The following is a 19,818-nucleotide window of genomic DNA, read 5'->3' as shown; positions in this document are numbered from 1 at the left end:
AGGCATCTGGCGATAAAAGAAAATTTAAATGTCAAAGACAGCTGAGATGATCATTATATATATATATATATATATATATATATATATATATATATATATATATATATATATATATATATATATATATATATATATATATATATATATATATATATAATGTGTGTGTGTGTGTGTGTGTGTGTGTGTGTGTGAGAGAAGGTTTTAAGGAGCGATGTTATGTTAGGCAACACTTGATAGGGCAACTAACCTAACATGGATAAACCACGAATCTGTTAATAAATACTCACCAATGCTTTTCAAAACATTAAATCATGATAAAGTACTTACATTAGCTGTGCCTAGGAAATATGATCAACCTGAGAGTCAATACATGAGAAAATCATGATATAGGGAAACCAAGAAATTCACCAAATATTACTTATCAAAGAGCTAAAACAGGCTGTCCTACAGAAGTTGGTCAGTTGCTTGAAAGATGATTCTCTCTCTCTCTCTCTCTCTCTCTCTCTCTCTCTCTCTCTCTCTCTCTCTAATGAGGAGTGTAGAAACAATTCAACAACATATTGTTTCAGGACTGCAGATTGCGGGTGTGATCTGTGAACAGGTAATTCAAGATGATGCTACCTTAAATTATGATATGTAGTGTGCATGAGAAGGCTGGGGTTATTTAATTTATGAAGTAGATGAAAAAAAATGTTTATTTGAAATCCATTTCTGATGTAGCAGACAATGGAACTTTTCTAATCTTTCATCTACTTTCTACACAATGTGAGATAGACATAATGTGCACATTTGCAGCTACCACAGAATTATAGATATGAAATCTATACTTGCATCACCAAACATTATTAGGGAAACAAATGTGTAGACTTGCATTTACTCGTTTGTATATACCTTACAAACAGCCAGAGGGTGTGATGTCTCATCTGAGCCTACCCCTCTATGGAATTAAGACAGATATATTTAATGCATTAAGTAATGTTTTTAATACAGGAATATAGGAATAATGGTATTATTCTTGTATTCCAAGACACTTGGAAAGCATCAAATAACAATTAATAAATAGAAGGCAAAGCCAACCATGCATAAGGGACTTTTAAGACCAAAAGCACTAACAGATACAACATATAAGCTATAACTGGGAACAGTAAGAAATGAAATACAAAATCATCTTAAAGAAAATAACAAGCATAGGACCAGGGTCCAGAGAGAATGCCTGCACTGAAAATAGGAAAGCAGCAAATAATTCATTTAAATGAGACTATTGTGTTCAAAGGTGTTTTGAGACCAAGAAACTGTTAATAGTTGTAAGAATTGAATTCCAAACGGCTTTTGAGTTTTAACATAGAAACGCTAATAAGAATAATGATGAAAAATAAAATACACTTGAAATTCATTGACTTTATTGCAAAAATATACAAGTGATAAGACTAAAATGTTCCTCAATAATCAAGATGCAATCTGATACAGGCAACTTGTTAACTTCACAGAGACAATATTCCTCTTCTTTACAATAGGACTTTTCACAGGTATAAGCATCACTGACATGGTGAAACTGAACACGCAATGTACTGTCTAATCACATAGTCTTTGACATAATGTCCTTGGCCAGTAATAATAAGAGGCAATGTTTTCCTCTGTGGTATGTTGACCACAGTGGCCTGCATCATCATGATACTGGGCAAGGATGCGCAATATGTTCTGATGCAGGAGAACCTGCCGCCTCCTCCCCTCGGCCACTTTGATGAGATATAGTTTATCTGTAGAATCATGCAGGAGAATTTATAGCAATCGCATTGTCTATTGCGCTTCGTTTTCCCTTTAACCCAGCGCGTGCGCTCACACACACACACGCACACAGATTTGTAACTTTATAGCCAGACACATGCTTTTGTTCCTGCCATATACATATAAAATATCTGGCATTTGGCAATAGGAACACAGACAATAAACATTTTTCAGTATTTATGTTGTATAAATTGTTGCTTGAATCTTGGGTTTTTCCCCTTAATGGTACTGTGTTTTATAAGGCAGAAGGTATAGGACCCATTTTTACAATGACTCACAGGCATGCATGTCAGCAAGAAGCACTGCAGTGACGAGACACAACACATCAAACATGCGACCTAGAAATCAACATCCAATTTTTTACCCACCACCAACAAAGGGAAAATAAGGTCAAGCTCAATAGCATCATTAGCATTGGACTTCCGGGGCTTGAGCCCCAAACCTTTTTTCACCCCCGGGCCCCGGGCCCCCGTCACTCCAAAAAATAAGAAATAAATATTATCCATTGTTTGAACGGAGCTGATGTTATTGATGTAGTTCATACTAAAGATTACATTTTGAAGCCATATACCAGTAGTTTGAGCAGTTTGTAGTTTACTGTGTAATCTGGGAGTGTAGCTGTATGTTTTTATCTTAGGTGCATGGTGGTAAACGAACTCTGTTAACTTCAGCCCCTGATGTTTTTCTCTTAGCCCCGAATGTTTTTGAACCCTAGAAACGCCCCTGGTCAAGCTTAAGAATTTTGGCACAAGAAAAGATGAACTGCACTTTGCCAATGAATTTCATGACAACCCAAATCACAATACTAAACTTACTCCTGTTGTCTTGGTGATTTCAGTCTCATTCAGCTACAGTCATTAGTTTCTTATCTGTATGGAGAATACATGCATGACAGAAATTTCTATTTGTAATTACAGTGACAAGACAGCCAACATAATATCATTCATAACCCTGTTAAAAATAATGCAAAAGTATATATATATATATATATATATATATATATATATATATATATATATATATATATATATATATATATATATATATATATATATATATATATATATATATATATATATATATATATATATATATATATATATATATATATATATATATATATATATATATATATATATATATATATATATATATATATATATATATATATATATATATATATATATATATATATATATATATATATATATATATATATATATATATATATATATATATATATATATATATATATATATATATATATATATATATATATATATATATAGCATTCTGTAGCAATCATAAGCACCAACACCAAAGCATAGTAAAAGAACCACATGCATATTTTTGCAGCATTCTGAAACATTGATATTGTGTCACCTACTTACATTATTCGATGACAATCTTCACCCTGGTAGGATTGGGAAAAATATATAAAAATTATGCAATAATATGATTAACTTAGTTTTAATAATGTCGCACATTTGCCTTTAGTTATAATAGACAAACAAAATATATTTTAATAAACATCTGGAAATAATATATAGCTTCACTGATAAGTCAGGAAAAGAAATGTTACCTTAAGTAGCAACATATTTCATTTATAAGAATATATATATATATATATATATATATATATATATATATATATATATATATATATATATATATATATATATATATATATATATATATATATATATATATATATATATATATATATATATATATATATATATACACACACACACACACACACTCGTATAAGGTTCCTGTGGAATAAAATTATTCAGCTATTCATAGGTAATTTATCAAATTTACCTTCACCAGGAGAGCAAATCTCTTCACGTTCTTCTTTTTGCGTGGCAACATATTTGGCTCTTCCCCTCGCAGCCACTGCTTCACAGTGTGCAAATGCACAAACTCTTGCTCACTGAAAATGAACATACATTCTTAATAAAAAATATTGTTGCAGCCATCAGATAACAATATGTTGGGAGTCTAAAACATTATAGGTCTACCAAAATTTTCTGGCTTACATAAGGCAGCCCCTGTCTGACCTAGCTTGGGTGGTAATTCAAAACCAATAGTTCCCTCATAAAAAACAATTCAATTGACTATCATAGTGGAGATGTGGGCTCTCAAATTTCTGGGCACTATAATATCCAATGTATTTTAACTTTGTGAATTTCTGACCACGGGGTGTTGGGTTTACTCACCTGGTTGGCTATCCTTAACTCACCAGTCAAATGGTTCATAAAGGAAATTTGGTAGTATATAAATGAGGCAGCTAGAACCTGCTGGGACGCCAGCACTAACAATACTTTAGCACTAAGATGGTGTAATTACAGTTTAAAGAAGCTGGATAGTGTGCCATATGTATCATCCAAGAACAACCTGCTCTAGTATGGATAATATTGTGGGGTTTAGTCTATGTATAGTTATATATTTCCAAGTAGCCTCAGACTACCCACATGCTGTCCTGAAGACCACCCATCGACCTGGACTCTAGAAGAAACTACAGCACAAGTGGAATCAAGAATGAGCTCCGGGGGGAAGCATGAGCCAACAATAAAAGCGCCATTATAAAACAATTGCCTGCACCATGATGGGATAGGGTCGACCATCAGGCCCCTACAGATAAGCCTACTGGCGCTATAGGCCACATGTAGAAAAAAAAAAAAAAAGTGGATCCCCTAATAATCAGCATAAAAATTTCTTAAATGGAATGAGCACCCACAACCTCATCAGGTAACTAAAGAATTATAATGTTCAATGAATGTTATGCTAAAAAAATAGCATCTATATTCAACATTAGTATGGGGTTTATGAAAGTTCAATGTGTGACCTCTGGTGACATTCATGATACTGGTAGCAGGGAGGAAAAGGTCAAGTGGGGAAATTGTCGATTCTCCATGGAATATCCTCCAACGGTGAATTAAATCTGATCTAAGTAGCCCACTACATACTGAGTGAAGACTTCAGAGTTCTTGTGCAATCAGAATAGTTTAGCTCTGAGAGACTGTCAATCAGTTAGGTCCATCTGGTAAGGGGACCCTAACTCTAACAAAGGATTTTAGAAAGGGATACCATGAACTCATTATTTGTGCAAAGAGTGGACCTCAACAAATTGTTAGCCAGTCCTGCTGCTTTACTGACTAATTTTGAGGTGAGAGTGGAATTTTAGACTGTTATCAACCAGAATACCCAAGAGTCTATGTACAGGTTCCAGAGACAAGTCTGGCATCTTAGTACTACACTCTTATTGATGTTAAAATGCAGTCCCCATGAGAAAGCTACCCTATGGATAGCATCTATACCCTTCTGACAGAGATAGGTCGAAAGATAGGGTGGTGCAAAAGTCATACTGACCAGGTGGCGTTAGGTTCTGACTAGGAGCATTAGTACTTACCAAGTGGCATTAGGGTCTGACCAGGTTGGGTTAGGTTTCGTTTAAATTATATTGAGGCACAGACACTTTTTTTCCTGTGTATTTCATGATGGTTTTCCTTATGAAGATAGTTTCTTTTTCAGGAATAATATAAAATTGTCAACTTGAAAATTGAAAAACTGACACACACTTTTATTTTTTTCCAGAAAGAAAAATATTCTATTTGAATAAATAGTTTATATGTACAGTATTAGGATTAGGACCTGTCTCCTAATGGTAGATGAAAATACATTCTTCTGGTAGATTTAGATGTGTTTTAAATGAATCTCCTCATTGTTTCTGTTGTAATTCAGTTTTTATCACCCCATTCCTCCTCAGAACCTACCCATCTGTGACAAAATTAATTAACAAAGCAATCAAAACACCAAAAATTGACAAGTTCACCTATCTCATTGCTAAAAACATTGTTGTTCTCAATGAAGAACTTGGGTCACATACAACACAACGGACAACGGTGTATATCTTACTGTCAGAATGTTCATTCCTGCGATATTAGTTTTTATATAATTTATCATTTCCTCCCGAGTCCATCCACATTAACCTGCACCATGATGGTCTGCAGGGGAAGAAGGGGGGGGAGGGGGTAGAGGAGGAGATTCAAATCTAAATGTGCTGACCCGATGGCGATAAGTACTGAGCAAAGTGATGATAGTAATGGCCAAAGTGGCATTAGGTACTGATCCAGTGTCAATGAGTACCAATCAATGTGTTAAGTTGGATTAGGTTAGGGAATATTGCCCAAAACTGTAACTTTACCACATGCTTGTAGATGAAAATACATTTTTCTGGTTGAATTTGGTGCTTTTTGTATGAATCTGCTTATTTTTGTCGGAAATCCTTGTTATGTGGGGGAAGGGTTTAAAAAAGGTTCATTTGCAATGAAAATGAAAAAGTATAGTTTCATCTGAAAATCTGAGACAGGTGAACTTATAGTACAGTATATATTCACCCAAAAAAAAAAACAATTTTTGTTCGCATGCTCGTATAATTAAACCTAACCGAAGCTAACCCAGCCTAAATCTAACCTAGGTACTCGAACAAACCTAATGCCACCTTGGTTAATACCCTAACCCTATCATGATCAATATCTAATGCTGTCTTGGTCAGTAGCCAACGCCATCTTTTAAAAAATCGCTATCAGCATTGCTTGGAATTTTTACGCATATATTTTGGGTTCAAAATGGTATATCTATACAACTACTGCTCCAACTCTTTGTATTGTCATCCTTCCCTAACCCCAACAAACCTGAGGACTTGTCAGAACAGCAAAGTTTAGGTGGGGGAGGCCTCAATAGGCGAAATTTGGCAAGAATTTCCAACAAATCTATGTAAATTTCCCAAAACCAACATCATAACCTCCTAGCCAGGGTTCTTTGACCCCCATATTAAGTATCCTATCCTAACCTAATCCTGAACATAACATACCCCATAGCTTAACCTCGCCCTTAACCTAACCTGACCTGAAAGAGGGTAAAAAGGTAAAAATAAGATTCAAAGACTTACCTTTGACCGGGGTTATTTTGCTCCATTACGTTGAAATGGCAAGATGCAGGCTTGTGGCAGTAATAGTTGATGTTGATGCATTGCGCCAGATGCCTTGTAGGCCCTACATTTTTCCTTCCCCTGTCATAATTAATGAACTTCAGCTGTCGCAACTTGGTGTGAACATGCCCTAAGTATTCACCTGTGGAAATATGTCGATGCAAATGTGATTGGTATCCTATTTTTTGTGAAAAATGAATGTGCGATCATGGGTGTCGGAGCGCTGCTGGAGGATGTCTTGGCGACAAGGAAAAGCTGCCGAACTTTATGTAGTTTCTGATTTACTAGGGCGAATTTTGCGTTTTCCTTCTATATGTAGATACAGAAAGCCTTAATCTACCCATACATGTCAACAAAACGATCTTACAACATATAATAGCGAAGAAATCTGAGGCATATAGATGCCACGGCTCAATTCTGCCCGAGGCTCAATTTTGTCGATGACAGAGGCCTATATTTTTCCTTCCCCTGTCATTATTAATGAATCTCAGCTGTCGCAACTTGGTGTGAACATGCCCTAAGTATTCACCTGTGGAAATATGTTGATGTAAATGTGATTGGTATCCTATTTTCTGAGAAAAATGAATGTGCGATCATGGGTGTCGGAGCGCTGCTGGAGGATGTCTTGGCGACGAGGAAAAGCTGCCGATCTTTATGTAGTTTCTTATTTAATGAGGCAAATTTTGACATGATCTTTGTCATCATAATAAAGAATGATGATCATGCTAGCTCTAGACGCCATATCAGTCGAAAAGAAGCCCACATACACGAGCTTGAGCTAAGATAACAGAGGCACGTGGATGCCCGGGCTCAATTTTGCCCAAGGGTCAATTTTGCCCGTGACACCGCCCTCAAGGTCACGCTGGCCTTAGCCCCGCCCCGGCACACGATAGAAAACGGGATTTTTGTAAGGCAGACTCCGGGATTTGATGGCGCTCCCTGCTAGAGTGACTGACTTAGTTTAAGAATGGCTGATTGAATGCCTTGACTGACTGACTGACTTATCTCGACTAGCTGACCATGCTGATGTAAGTGACTGTCTGACTGACTGACTCGCTGGCTGTGTGGCTACGAAAATAACTGACTGAATGCCTGACTGACTAAATGACTAACTGACTGACTCACTGACTGACTAGCTGTCTGACTACCTACGTAACTGTCTGACTGCCAGACTAACTAATGCATAAATGACTGACTGATTTGGCAGACTGACTGTGGCTACGTAAAAAAAATGATTGACTGCCTGACTGATTAAATGCCTTACTGACTGACTGACTGACTAGCTGTCTATCTACCTACGTAACTGTCTGACTGCCAGATTAACTAATACATAAATGACTGACTGATTTAGCTGACTGACTGACTGACTGACTGACTCTGTGGCTACGTAAAAAAAATGATTGACTGACTGACCGACTAAATGACTGACTGACTGACTGCATGAATGAATAAATGAATGAATGGCTAACACACTGACTGAATGAATGAGTGAATGGTTAACTATCTAACTGACTGGCTATCTGACTGACTGAGAGAGAGAGAGAGAGAGAGAGAGAGAGAGAGAGAGAGAGAGAGAGAGAGAGAGAGAGAGAGAGAGAGAGAGAGAGAGAGAGAGTCACTACGTACGAAAGGAGAATAAGGGAGCTAAATTTTAAGAAGAGCAAATGGAGATAATTAATAAAAATATACCGAAATGTAATACAATGAAAGCATCAAGCTATTTATTTTCCGTCCCTTGTAGTTAAGCCGATGACATTATTAAAGTTTTGTCCATGTGTAAATATGACGATGACAACAAAAACAGCAGGAAATGATAATACCTATACTACAACAGTAGTATCAGCAACAACTATTGCTACGATAACAATTATTACTACTAACACCGCTATTGCTACTACTACTACTGCTACTACTACTACTACTACTACTACTACAACTATTACTACTAATAGTATTACTACTACTACTACTACTATTACTACTACTACGACTACTACTACTACTACAACTATTACTACTAATAGTATTACTTCTACTACTACTACTACTACTACTACTACTACTTTTTTTTCTACTACTACGGGCCTCCATTTATTAGAGTTGCGTTGTGAGCGGTATACTCTCTCATATCCTTTCACAAAGCAATTCATTGGCCCCACCCCGCCAATGACTGGCCGACAGCCATCTTTATTTAATATTACAAACTTTACTAAACATTTTATTTTTAAGCTAACAGAGCTTGTGGTTGATACGACTATCAACCACCGTCGCCTCAAAGTCCAGGTAGGCAATGCGGGTGGTTTTGGGTGCAGGTAACCTGGTTCCTCTCAGGCAGACCAAGGCTGACCTCAGGAGGGAAAAGGACAGCCTGCATCTCATCCAGGCGACCACACTGCTTCTTGACTGCTGTTTCTTATCCGCCAGTGTCTCGGCGAGTCTTGCGTAGAAGCTCTGCGCCCTTGGTCCCATCCCTCCTGCCGTCGTGAATACTACCGGGGTGAAGGAGCCCTGGTCCACGTTCTGTATTCTTTCTTCATATGCTCTGTTCTTCTCTTGTTCGTTTCTTCTGTGGGCTGCATCAAGGGTCAGGTCTCTGTGGCAATGGGCCATGGGATCAAAGATCCTTATGTCAAAATATGCCCTTTTTCCACGAGTCCAAAACCCTAAGGCGCTAACATCCACTCGTGCTTCGTTCGAAACATTAGCGGTGCGTCTGGCGAGGTGTTCGCCTTGCAGAGGGAGCAGCATGGGTTCCACAGTCACGTCGTGGCAGACTTCTTTCAGCATCTGAGCTGTTACGTCTCTTACTTCATCATGTCTCATGCAGACGAAACCTCCTCTCTTGCATGTCATGGCATGATTTTGGTTGAAGGGTGAGCCACAGTTACACATGTTTGGGAGCCCATCCACTGGCCAGCCATACCTGAAGGCAAGGGCATCAGTAAATTCTTTTTTGTTTAAGTTGAAGCCTTTTGCCCTGATAGGTAGTGTGGTTAGCCAGTTTGAAGCGCCCACTTCCTGTGCAATATCTGTCCTCCTCCTTGTGTCTTCTGGGAGTTCTCTCATTAGGTCACTCAGAGTGTCTCTCTGTTTTCCTTCTCTGTTTATGGAGATTTCATTCCTTAGTGACCTAATATCTTGAGGGCTGTCTTCTCCCCTTTCATTTTGGTTGGTAATATATCCGGTCAAGGAGGCTGTGATTCGGATTGAGTTCCCGAATTCAGACTCAGCCAGATTTTGCGGGTTGGTGATGCCGAGCCCACCCACTCTTGGCGGCAACTCCAGCAATCTTTTCTCCTGGTCACTGGGGCATCTCCCATTTGCTATCGCCGGTATGAAGGTGTTTCTGATAGCATCTTCCAGAGGTTTTAGTAACGGAGCAACATCAGGAACTGTCCTCATGAGGTAGTTCCATTTATGCTTGACACCGTACGGAAATGCAGCGTAGGCTGCCTGCGGTTCTGTTTTGGCGATCTCGCTCAGCCTCTGCAGTTCGGACTCCCACCGCTTTACAGCTGTTTTCACATATTCGGTTCTGTATTCAGCTGTTCCAATGGCTGCCCCGAGGTGTCTTTCTCCAGTCACTGATAGTTTCACGTTACTGCCCTGGAATGCTGTTTTGGCCCGATCGTATGCCTCTGGTTTTACAATCACCACAGACTTCGTGGCGTTGGGACGGTACCCTATTTTAGGGCCGTGTTCATTGACGAGGTCCCACCATTTCCTGAGGTCTGCAGACTTTCCTACCCCGGTGAGGTCATCCGCATGCGCCACCTGTTTGACGTTGGTGTTTTCATGGCGGATGATGTCCTGCAGCTTCATCATTCCCAGGGCAAACATTGCCATGGCCACTGGGTCCCCCTGGGTGGTGCCCCCTGAGGATTGTATGGCCACCGGGTCTCCAAGTCGTTGGTCATTATGACTGCTGATGAACAGTCTGGCAGGTTCCTTGTATGTATTTTCAATATATTGGGCGAATATAGGGCACTTGATTTTGATGTTGTGCAGTGCTGTTTCCCTATTGATGTTGTTGAACGCATTTGCAGCGTCCACCATCAGCACCGCCTCGCATTCTGGGTCTTCGAACATTTTCCTGACGGCGTGAATGGCAGCTTCACACCCAGCCTGCTGACCCGCACACACTTGGAGGTTTCCCACCGCCTTCCTCACGTCGTCCTTCACCACCTCCATGACAGCCATGCCTATGATCCTCCTGAGCACCTCCCCTATCCCGATGGGGCGACAGCCTGGTTTTTTATCCAGCGGGATGAGCCGGCAGGCCATCAAAGGCTCGAGGTGTTGGCAATTTTCTGACGCCAATTTTCTTGCTAGGGCGGCTATTGCGTCGCGAGGATCCACAGCTGGATTACCAAAGATGTTCTTACTGAGGAGGTGTTTCCACCCCTTGGCATCCAGGCCTGATGGTCCAGCCGCTCCCTGCGCGTGAAGGGCGTGCCTCCAGATCACGTCACCGCTGATATGGTCGAAGACAACTCGATGCGGCGGGGTGTAGTCCCCAAGGAACTTCATTTCTGGGTGTGCAGGTCTAGCATCTGGATGCTTGTCCTTAAGGATCTGGCGTGTCTCTTCCGTCAAGGGAAGGACTCCCGCTGCCTCATCTTCTATTGACAGTGATCTAGTTGCCATGGCCACTTTGCCTTGTCTCATCTTGTCAGCAAAGTTTCTAGCCCTGTCGTTACTGTCCTTCTTGCGACTGTTACGTCTGCCTAGTCTCTCCTGCAGTGTTTTAGCCTCGCCAAGTAGCTTCCGGACGTCCCCTTTCCTCCACAGCTCCATTCTTCTTTGTATCGCCTTCACGTCCTCAGATTGTTTCGACTTTTTGTGAGTCCGTTGGCATATGAGGTGCGGTAGTATGACCAGAATCTTTAAAGCGTAGGGGGCGATTTGCGTGCAGTTGTTGTACGCTCTAATGAGGTAGGTTTTCTCCTCTATCAAGGTTTTGGTGGCGTTACATCTCGGGGCCTCAAATACGTTATTGGGAGTAAACGTTACCACATGATTGTAAGCGTCTCGCACCCACTCCTCTGTCTCCTCGAGTGTCCACCTCTGCCAGAAGCGGAGCTCGCGCGAGGCGTCCTCACCCTGGTCACCTTGCCCTTGTCTCTCGCCACCTGCACCCCCTCCACCTGATCATCTCCAGCGCCTTCATTGGCCTGTCCACCCAGCACCACTTCTGGTTGCTCACCATTTTCCACATCCTGCCGTTGAGGGTTTGAGTTTCGACAATCTCCACCTCTCTTACAGTTCACACAGGGCTGGCCTCGTCTTACGCACGAGCACTGAACACAGTTTTGATTTCGAGACGAACAAATGCAACATTGAGGGGGCTCCATTTCGGTGCCATTATGCATGCTAGTGTATCTTAGATGCTATTTGTGGTGATGAATAGAGCAATAGTAGTAGACCCCACTTTGACTCTTGTCTCCCCCCATATACCTACACACAGACATACACTTACATATGCTTACTCTGCCTTTACGGTAATACTAGAATGATTGTTTATTTTTCCACTACCATTGCTCCTCCCCAACACTTTACAATCATACTAATGCACCTGACCCTACACATTTGAGTTGAGTAGTAGTAGTAGTAGTGATATCATTACCAGCAGTTCGCCGAGTCAGATACTCTGTGTTTTATGGCCCTCAGGCGGGGGTGGGAAGTTACTGGGCAGCGGGGCGGGGTTAGCAGGGACCCGAGAAGTGAGGGGATGTGCGTGGGTAGCTTTAGGGGGATGGGGGGGGCTAGGGGCTGTTTACTGTTTGCCCTCGGTCTTGAGAACTGACCCTCCTCCGCCCATCCCGACACGCCTGCCAGAACTCACCACTCCCCTATAAATCACTGACATTTAATCTATTTGATATACTGAGAAAATATATTGGATGATGTACATGGAAAAACTATAACTTGCTCTCTCTTCTCTCTCCCTCTCTCCCTCTCTACTCTCCCCCTTCCCCTCCTCCTCTACCACTCTCTCCCCCTCTTCTCCACTCTCTTTCCTCCTTCCCCCTCTCTCCCTCTTTCCCTCCCACCTTCCGGCCGTCCGCCACAGAGTCGAGCGTCGCTCACAAGCACCGAGGGGACGTGGGCCTTCTTCCGTAACCACTGACCCAATATTTATCGTTACACCAGTGTTTTTCACACTGCCGGCCAGCACACGGCCTCTCTCAAAAAGCAGTAATTCGTAATTAACACCTGCATCGTCAATGGCACCAGATTGCACTATATTTCGTTACGTTCACTGCACGTTCACGCGTACGAAGGTATACATTCCAAGGCGGTATCGGCTATAGGACCTAACTAATGACACAAAACAAAGGAGCTAATCACAGCACGTACTCTCCCTACGCTACTACTACTACTACTACTACTACTACTACTACTTTCATGGGCACTCTTTTAATTAATTATGTAGGTTCATTATACCTCAAAGTAGAATTCATTGTTGATCATTTAAACCACAGAGTAAAATTAGTAGTTTATTCACCCAGTCTTATAAGGCACCATTATCGCACACAGGATCATCACCTGCCCAAGTAATATAGGTAACGCGACTTTAAGAATGTTACCTGAGGTAATTATTGTTTAGAGGTTCTGATGGTGAACTAAGGGTCATAGGACAGGGTCCACTGATTAGCGGTTAGCTTACGTATCTTACATCACTAATACTCTATATTGAGGAGCAGATGGAAGCACCTAGATATTGAGAAGCAGATGATAGCACCCCGATATAGAGGAGCAGGTGAGAGCACCTTGATATTAAAGAGCAGATGTAAACAGCTCCATATAGAGGAGCAGATGAAAGCACCTCGATATTGAGGAGCAGATTAGAGCACCTTGATATTGAGGAATCAGGTGAAAGCTTATCGATATTGGGGAGCAGATGATAGCACCTCGATAGTGATGAGCAGATGAAAGCACCTCGATATTGAGGAGCAGATAGAAGCACCTCGATATTGAGGAGCAGATGAAAGCACCTCGATATTGAGGAGCAGATAGAAGCACCTCGATATTGAGGAGCAGATGAAAGCACCTCGATATTGAGGAGCAGATGAAAGCACCTCGATATTGAGGAGCAGATAGAAGCACCTCGATATTGAGGAGCAGATGAAAGCACCTCGATATTGAGGAGCAGATGAAAGAACCTCGATATTGAGGAGCAGATGAAAGCATCTCGATATTGAGGAGCATATGAAAGAACCTCGATATTGAGAAGATGCAAGCAACTCGATATTGAGGAGCACATGAAAGCACCTCGATATTGAGGAGCAGATGAAGCACCTCGATATTGAGGAGCAGATGAAAGCACCTCGATATTGAGGAGCAGATGAAAGCACCTCGATATTGAGGAGCAGATAGAAGCACCTCGATACTGAGGAGCAGATGAAAGCACCTTGATATTGAGGAGCAGATGAAAGCACCTCGATATTGAGGAGCAGATGAAAGCACCAGCAGATAAAAGCACCTCGATATTGAGGAGCAGATGAAAGCACCTCGATAATAATGAGCAGATAAAAGCACCTCGATACTGAGGAGCAGATGAAAGCACCTCGATAATGATGAGCAGATGAAAGCACCTCAATATTGAGGAGCAGATAGAAGCACCTCGATATTGGGGAGTAGATGATAGCACCTCGATAATGATGAGCAGATGAAAGCACCTCGATATTGAGGAGCAGATAGAAGCACCTCGATAATGATGAGCAGATGAAAGCACCTCGATAATGATGAGCAGATGAAAGCACCTCAATATTGATGAGCAGATAGAAGCACCTCGATATTGAGGAGCAGATAGAAGCACCTCGATACTGAGGAGCAGATGAAAGCACCTCGATATTGAGGAGCAGATAGAAGCACCTCGATATTGAGGAGCAGATGAAAGCACCTCGATATTGAGGAGCAGATAGAAGCACCTCGATACTGAGGAGCAGATGAAAGCACCTCGATATTGAGGGGCAGATGAAAGCACCTCGATACTGAGGAGCAGATGAAAGCACCTCGATATTGAGGAGCAGATGAAAGCACCTCGATACTGAGGAGCAGATGAAAGCACCTCGATATTGAGGAGCAGATGAAAGCACCTCGATACTGAGGAGCAGATGAAAGCACCTCGATATTGAGGAGCAGATGAAAGCACCTCGATACTGAGGAGCAGATGAAAGCACCTCGATATTGAGGAGCAGATGAAAGCACCAGCAGATAAAAGCACCTCGATATTGAGGAGCAGATGAAAGCACCTCGATAATGATGAGCAGATAAAAGCACCTCGATATTGAGGAGCAGATGAAAGCACCTCGATATTGAGGAGCAGATGAAAGCACCTCGATATTGAGGAACAGATGAAAGCACCTCGATATTGAGGAGCAGATGAAAGCACCTCGATACTGAGGAGCAGATAAAAGCACCTCGATATTGAGGAGCAGATGAAAGCACCTCGATATTGAGGAGCAGATGAAAGCACCTCGATATTCAGGAGCAGATAAAAGCACCTCGATATTCAGGAGCAGATAAAAGCACCTCGATATTGAGGAGCAGATGAAAGCACCTCGATATTGAGGAGCAGATAAAAGCACCTCGATATTCAGGAGCAGATAAAAGCACCTCGATATTGAGGAGCAGATAAAAGCACCTCGATATTCAGGAGCAGATAAAAGCACCTCGATATTCAGGAGCAGATAAAAGCACCTCGATATTCAGGAGCAGGTGAAAGCACATCGATATTGAGGAGCAGGTGAAAGCACATCGATAATGAGGAGCAGGTGAATGCACATCTACATTGAGGAGCAGGTGAAAGCAATTTCATATTGAAGAACAGATGAAAGCACATTGATATTCATGAGCAGATGAAAGCACCTTGAAATTGAGGATCAGGTGAAACCATATCAATATTGTTGAGCTGATGAAAGCACCTTGATATTGAGAAGCAGATGAAAGCACCTTGATATTGATAAGCAAGTGAAAGCACCTTGATATTGAGGAGCAGATGAAAGCACCTCTCTATTGAGGAGGAGATGAAAGCACCTTGATATTGAGGAACACATGATAGCACCTCGATATTGAGAGGCAGATGGAGGCACCTCAATATTGGACAACAGATGAAAGCACCTCGATATTGAGGAGCAGATGAAAGCACATCGATATTGAGGAGCAGATGAGAGCACCTCGATATTGATGAGCAGATGAAAGCACCTCGATATTGAGGAGCAGATGAAAGCACCTCGATAATGAGGAGCAGATGAAAGCACCTCTATATTGAGGAGCAGATGAAAGCACCTCGATATTGAGGAGCAGATAATAGGACCTCGATATTGAGGAGCAGACGAAAGCACTTCGATATTGAGGAGCAAATGAAAGAACATCGATATTGAGGAGAAGCTGAAAGAACCTTGATATTGAAGAACAGATGAAAGAACCTCGATATTGAGAAGATGAAAGCAATTCGATATTGAGGAGCAAATGAAAGCACCTTGATATTGTGGAGCAAATGAAAGCACCTTGATATTAAGGAGCAGATGAAAGCAGTTCGATAATGAGGAGCAGATGAAAGCACCTTGATAATGAGGAGCAAGTGAAAGCATATCGATATTTGTGAGCGGCTGAAAGCACCTTGATATTGAGGAGCAGGTGAAAGCACATCGATATTGAGGATCAGGTGAAAGCACCTCGATATTGGGGAGCGGGTGAAAGCATTTTGAAATTAAGGAGCAGATGAAAGCACCTCGATATTCAGCAGCAGATGAAAGCACATCGATATTGAGGAGCAGATGAAAGCACATCGATATTGAGGAGCAGGTGAAAGCTAATCGATATTAAGGAGCAGATAATAGCACCTCGATGTTAAAGAGCAGGTGAAAGCACCTCGATATTGAGGAGATGATGAAAGCACCTCGATATTGAAGAGATGATGAAAGCACCTCGATATTAAAGAGATGATGAAAGGACCTCGATATTGAAGAGATGATGAAAGCACCTCGATATTGAGGAGATGATGAAAGCACCTCGATATTGAGGAGATGATGAAAGCACCTAAATATTGGAGGACTGGTGAAATAACATCGATATTGAGGAGCAGGTGAAATAACATCGATATTGAGGAGCAGGTGAAAGCACATCTATACTGAGGAGCTGGTGAAAGCTCTTTGGTATTGAGGAACAAATGAAAGCACCTCGATATTGAGGATCAAGTGAAAGCAACTTGATATTGAGGAACACATGATAGCACATCGATATTGAGAAGCAGATGAAGGCACCTCAATATTGAAGAATAGATGAAAGCACCTCGATGTTGAGGAGCAGATGATATCACCTCGATATTGAGGAGCAGATGAAAGCACATCGATATTGAGGAGCAGATGATAGCACCTCGATATTCATGAGCAGATGAAAGCACCTCGATATTGAGGAACAGATGAAAGCACCTCGATAAGGAACAACAGACGAAAGCACCTCGATATTGAGGAGCAGATGAAAGCACCTTGAAATTGTGGAGCAGGTGAAAGCACATCGGTGTTGGGAAGCAGGGGAAAGCACTTTGATATTGAGGAACAAATGATAGCACCTCGATATTGAAGAGATGATGAAAGCTCTTCGATATTGAGGAGCAGATGAAAGCACCTAAATATTGGAGAGCAGGTGAAATAACATCGATTTTAACGAGCAGGTGAACGCACATCGATATTGAGGAGCAGGTGAAAGCACATCTATATTGAGGAACAGGTGAAAGCTCCTTGATATTAAGGAACAAATGAAAGAACCTCGATATTGAGGAGCAAGTGAAAGCACATCTCTATTGAGGAGCAGTTGAAAGCACATCTATATTGAGGAGCAGGTGAAAGCACCTTGTTATTGAGGAGCAGATGAAAGCACCTTGATATTGATGAGCAGATGAAAGCACCTTGATATGGAGGAGCAGATAAAAGCACCCTGAAATTGAGAATCAGGTGAAAACACATCGATATTGTGGAGCGGATGAAAGCACCTTGATATTGAGGAGCAGATGAGAGCAATTCGATATTGAGGAGCAGATGAAAGCACCTTGATATTGAGGAGCAAATGAAAGCACCTTGATATAGAGGAGCAGATGAAAGCAACTCGATATTGAGGAGCAGATGAAAGCACCTTGATATTTATGAGCAGGTGAAAGCAGCTCGGTATTGAGGAGCAGGTGAAAGCACATCGATATTGAGGAGCAGATGAAACTATCTTGATATTGAGGAGCAGATGAAGGAACCTTGATATTGAGGAGCAAATAAAAGCACCTTGATATTAAGGAACAAATGAAAGCAACTCGATATTGAGGAGCAGATGAAAGCACCTTCATATTGAGGAGCAGATGAAAGCACATCGATATTGGCGATAGGGTGAAAGCACCTTGATATTGAGGAGCATGTGAAAGCACATCAATATTGAGGAGCAGGTGAAAACACCTCGATATTGGGGATCGGGTGTAAGCACTTTGATATTGAAGAGCAAATGATAGCACCTCGATATTGAGGAGCAGATGAAAGCACTTCGATATTAAGGAGCAGATGAAAGCACCTCGATATTGATGAGCAGGTGAAAGCACATCGATATTGAAGAGCAGATGAAAGCCATTCGATAATGAAGAGCAGATAAGAGCACCTCGATGTTGAGGAGCAGATGAAAGCACATCAATATTGGGGAGCAGGTGAAAGAACATCGATATTAAGGAGCAGGTGAAAGCACATCGATACTGAGGAGCAGGTGAAAGCATATCTATATTGAGGAACAGGTGAGAGCTCCTTCATATTGAGGTCAAATGAAAGCACTTCGATATTGAGGAGCAAGTGAAAGCACCTTGATATTGAGGAGCAGATGAAAGCACCTTGTTATTGAAGAGGATATTAAAGCACATTGATATTGAGGAGCAGGTGAAAGCACCTCAATATTGAGGAGCAGATAAAAGCACCTCGATATTGAGGAGCAGATGATACCACATCGATATTGATGAGCAGATTAAAGCTCATCGATATTGAAGAAGATCATAGCACCTCGATATTGAAGAGCAGCTGAAAGCATCTCGATAATGAGGAGCAGATGAAGGCACCCCGATAATGAGGAGCAGATGAAAGCACCTCGATATTGAGGAGCAGATGAAAGCAAATTCATATTGAAGAGCAGATGAAAGCACTTTCATATTGAGTACCAGAAGAAAGCACCTTGATAATGTGGAGCAGATGAAAGCACCTTGATATTGACGAGCAGATGAAAACACCTCGATATTGCGGAGCAGATGAGAGCACATCAATATTGAGGAGCAGATGAAAGCACCTTGATATTGAGGAGCAGAAGAAAGCACATTGATATTGAGGAGCAGATGAAAGCACCTTGATATTGATGAGCAGATGAAAGCACCTTGATATGGAGGAGCAGATAAAAGCATCTTGAAATTGAGGAGCAGGTGAAAGCACATCGATATTGTGGAGCACATGAAAGCACCTTGATATTGATAAGCAGTAGAAAGCACCTTGATATTAAGGAGCAGGTGAAAGTACATCGATATTGGCGAGCGGGTGAAAGCACCTTGATATTGAGGAGCAGGTAAAAGCACATCGAAATTGAGGAGCAGGTGAAAGCACCTCGATATTGGGGAGCTGGTGAAAGCACTTTGATATTAAGGAGCAGATAAAAGCACCTCGATATTGAGGAGCAGATAAAAGCACCTCGATACTGAGGAGCATGTGAAAGCACATCGATATTGAGGAGCAGATGAAAGCCCTTCGATATTGAGGAGCAGATAATAGCAACTCGATGTTGAGGAGCAGATGAAAGCACATCGATATTGAGGAGCAAGTGAAAGCACCTCGATATTGAGGAGCAGGTAAAAGCCCCTCGATATTGAAGAGCAGATGAAAGTCCCTCGATATTGATGAGCAGGTGAAAGCATATAAATATTGAATAGCAGATGAAAGCCGCTCGATGTTGAGGAGCAGGTGAAAGCACATCGATATTGGGGAGCAGGTGAAAGCACATCTATATTGAGGAACAAGTGAAAG

The 19,818-nt window shown here is 41.5% G+C and overlaps 1 long non-coding RNA gene across 1 annotated transcript; it reads right to left on the bottom strand.

Annotated features, from left to right (window-relative positions):
* Nucleotides 1-1,383: 1,383 nt before the first annotated feature.
* On the bottom strand, nt 1,384-6,853 carry LOC126989157 (uncharacterized). Its single transcript, XR_007742935.1, has 4 exons — nt 6,743-6,853; nt 3,610-3,721; nt 3,177-3,199; nt 1,384-1,757 (listed from the first exon to the last, which is right to left on the bottom strand). It is a non-coding gene; the product is annotated as an uncharacterized LOC126989157 (long non-coding RNA).
* Nucleotides 6,854-19,818: the final 12,965 nt, after the last annotated feature.

This window comes from Eriocheir sinensis, unplaced genomic scaffold (genome assembly GCF_024679095.1).
Source record: "Eriocheir sinensis breed Jianghai 21 unplaced genomic scaffold, ASM2467909v1 Scaffold1080, whole genome shotgun sequence".
Lineage (NCBI taxonomy): Eukaryota > Metazoa > Arthropoda > Malacostraca > Decapoda > Varunidae > Eriocheir > Eriocheir sinensis.
Note: the sequence above shows the minus strand (reverse complement) of the source record. Positions and strands in the feature narration are given on the sequence as shown.